Raw genomic sequence first — 4,170 nt, 5'->3', positions numbered from 1 at the left:
TTTCCCTTAGTATCCATATTTCACATAAACTAGTTCTTTTAAATTGAGCTGACTACTATATATCATAGGAAAAGCCATCAGAGCAATCAGAATAAGAAATTTAAAAGAGAAACAATCAAATCATAAACATCTGGTTGAAACAACTAGCCAACTGTTGGATCGTACCTTTTGACTTTACTAAATTCCCTTCTTTTTTTTTTTATAATGACTAAGAGTAAGGTACTTCTATTAAGAGCATAACCAGAACAATTTATGGCAATTTGTTTTTCTGAAACATATAAAATTGACTTGCTAACTCAGAATACAATCTATTGAGTATACCTTTTGGGGTAAAAAAAAATGTACAACTACACAACATGAATATTGGCCTTTTGAAAAAAAAGAATGTGATGGTGAAAACCAATTTGGAAAGTTAGTATTGAATATTTTATATCAAAGAAAAAGCAGAAATATTTAAAATACTTTTGATTATTAGATTCGTGTAAAAAAATAAAAGGAAGTGTCCAGGTTGATGTGGTGGTACATAAATGTAATCTCAAAAATCATAGAGTATGAGGCTGAATGATCACAACTTCAAGGCCAGGCTTGGTAACAGAGACCAGGTCTCAAAATAAAATATTGAAGAATTGTGAATATATATGAGTAATAAAGCACCCCTGGGTTCAAACCCCAGGACTATATAAAACTGTAGTTTTCAAAATTTACACCCAAATCAGCAGCCTCCACTCTATCTGCAACTATGTAAAGTTCTAAAAGGAAACTAAATTTAGCCATACCTACTATTAGTTGTCTGATATTGACCATAATTTTGAAATAAATACATGGAAGACCCTTCACAAAGTATTAGGGGTTCCCATTATTTTTTCAAATGGCAATGAGAGAGGGAAGAAAACCAATTTGGCTTATTTGGCCACTTCTTTCTCTTAAGGCCAATGAGTCAAATATTAAAAGGCATTAGTGTTTAATTGATTATCATTTATGTAATCATTATTATGTGATTTTCTGCTTAATCTGCATTGGGCACTTTATTATTTCTGAGTATGAGCATCTGTACAGACCACTACACCCCAGTCTATTATTTAATAGTTACAAGTCCTGTGTTCATTCATCATCAGTTAGTTATTCTATTTTAAAAATAATTATGTGTTGCATTCTTTGTCTACAGAAAATTTATGAAGGTTAAAAACCAGTAATCATTTTCACAAATTTGATTCTAAACTAGTTTTCATCGCAAAACACACACCAGAAGTAAGAATGATTTCTTTCTCTAATTTATTAGCCTTTCTGACATCCAATATCAGGACGTGAATGGTGCTCATGGAGGGATGTTCTTACCATCAAGAACAATCAATACTACTTTCTTCTATCGCATCAAATGCTACAAAAAGTGCACATTTTACTGTGTTTCATACGAAAAACTTGACTTTCCATTATTTGTGTTTAGTGTGTTTTTACTTTCTTTTTCATCACTTTGTTTTTCTCTATATTTTGTAATATTCAATTTTGTGTGTGTGTGTGGTGAAGAAAATAGACCACTAGAATCTTCTAACTTTTGCTACATTCAATCACTTGACTACTCACTAGCTAATATTTCTATTAAAGCATCATTTTAAAGGTAAGACTGAGGTATGCTAACAAAACTATTTTCAAGGTCTACTGCATAATCAGCATAACTTTCTTCAGCTCTGTAGTTAGAGCCACTGTTTCATCCACAAACTCTGCTTCCTTTGTGTGATTTTTCTTCTATATTGAGTAACTCTCTTTGAAATGAGGCACAGAATACAGCTTTTTAGAATTTTATCATTAATGAAAATCTATTATTATTTATCATTAATGGACAGTCTGCTTCAGTTAAGAATACCAGGTTGAATACTAGTTTTCCTTTAAATCTTGAGGTTATTCTGTATTTATCATCTATAATCCATCATTAGTGATAAGTACTTGGGGTCTATTCATGCTTTCTTGAAGCTGACCATGGTTTTTCTTTTCAGGACATTCTCTTTGTTTTAAGCATAGCTACTTGAGAAATTCTGGAGATATATTTAGCATATTTAAATTTTACTTTCTTGATTATAGCATTCAATCAAAATGGAATATTTCCAGACCAGATTTTCTTTCCAGTATATACATGTAGGAAACTGGGTAAAATATTGAAAATACAATGTTGGTTTTTTAGACACCAAAAACAGGCATAGCAGATGAGTGAAACCATAAGAAATAAGTGCAGACTGTTGAAGTGAACTATAACTATATTTTTAAAATTGTTCTTAATAAGTGCAGTTTGATAAAGTGCTGTTACCATAAGTTTTAACTTATGGGTAAAGGGGAAGTAAGAATAATCAAAGTATACCAGTGAAAGAAAAACTTGAAGTCTGGCACCTGGGAGCAGACTGTGTGGGAAACTTCATGTTATGATACAAAAGAATCCCCCACTTTCCCTTCACCCTCTCACCCACTTAACCTCACAAGAAACCACAAAGACGCTTAGAATAAAATGTTTCAATTCAATAGTCACACTCTATACAAATACAAAAAGAAGTTAAAATTCAACTGAACACAGAACCTTGTGTGCAAAGTTACGGGGATCTGAAACATCATATAAAATGTTAGGTTAAAGATGATTCTGTGTTTTATTATTATTTTTGTGTGTGTGTGTGTGTGTGTTCTGTTTTTTTCATAGGGTGTGACTATTCCTTGGTCACCTGAACTCAGCAAAGAAACTGTTTTTTTGATGAAGTATCAGTGGCTGACCTACATTAAATACAGACAAATATTAAAAAAATTTAAAACGCCTAATTATGAAAAAATATATTGCTGCTTTCTCCCTGCACATTTTTCTTTTTAAAGTATTTTTTAAAGTTTTTTATTTTTTTTAATCTTGAAAAATAGTGAAAAATTTTGGCAGAATTTACAACCAACTGCATAAGGGTCTGGGAAGCTGACAGGCTGGATCAGGGCTGGGAGGAGCAGACAGAAAGGGATCTTTCCCTTTGTTACTGGAGGCCAACTATAACGAAAAAGAGGCAAATATCAATAAGTGTTTGTAAACCAGGAATTGATACAGATTATCAAGTTAGTATCAGTTATAAAAAATTCATATAATCAAGAAAATAGAGAAATCATGAACAGGATTAGAAAAAAATAGGTGTAAATTTTGTTTTTAGAAATTTATTGATGATACATAAAAAATAAAGATGAATTTTATATTTTCACTTTAAATGGATGGCAGAGAGATATGTAAGTCAAAAACCCTACTTAAGTTACAAAAGCATAATCAATTGATAGCTTCTACTTATTTTACTCTCTATCTTCCTTGGCATTTCCCCTGAGGTCACACTTGTAGAGTGTGACCAATCACTAAGCAAAAAACTAACCAAGAAGTTAGTCATGAACCTACACTCTTTCTCATAAGACCCCAATCAATTTCAGAGCAAAGGTGTGATACAACACCTTTTCATTTCCTTCTTTGGGAAAAGGTCCCTTTTGCAAATCAGATAGAAAAGTAAATTGGCCAACCTCTATCAAAATATTACTAGAAATAAATATGAGTTATCTTCATTTAGAAGTAAACTGAAATAAAATAACACCATTGTACAGCATCTTTCAGGGTTAGCCTTTAAAAAAATGGAAAAAAAAACCCTCTTTCTAAAGAGCAGAATACTTGGCAGCACACTTCATCCACACTTTCATGTAGAAAAAGAAGTTACCTCAGGTAAGAAGGTACATAAACTAATAGAAAGAAATCAAGACTTGGTCAAGGGTCTAGAAGGAACTTTTGATGACTATAAAATTTGGGGGGTACAGTAATAAGGATGCATCTCTGAGAGAGTCAATGCAGTGTTAATATCATGGAATTTGATGCTATCACATACCAAAGCACATACATCATGGACAATGTACAAGACAACCAAGTTGACAACTGGATTTGGCTAGTTGTTTTTATCCAGCCTCGGATGCTGCACAGGATGAATGAGGACTGAGTACCATAATGGTTTCCATCACCACATTTTATCTATCAAATTCCTCTTCCAAATATCCACCAGCTAGGAGGAAAGGTCTATCTCTAGGTTCTTGTTAGAGCATAATTCTTTTCATCATTCTCGCATAATAAATTAACAAGTGGACCTCAGAAATAATTTTAACCAGAAAACCCCAAACATTTTTTTTTTA

The sequence above is a fragment of the Callospermophilus lateralis genome, unplaced genomic scaffold (assembly GCF_048772815.1).
Source record: "Callospermophilus lateralis isolate mCalLat2 unplaced genomic scaffold, mCalLat2.hap1 Scaffold_921, whole genome shotgun sequence".
NCBI classification, from domain to species: Eukaryota; Metazoa; Chordata; class Mammalia; order Rodentia; family Sciuridae; genus Callospermophilus; species Callospermophilus lateralis.
The sequence above is the reverse complement of the archived record's forward strand: the minus strand, read 5'-3'. Positions refer to the sequence as shown.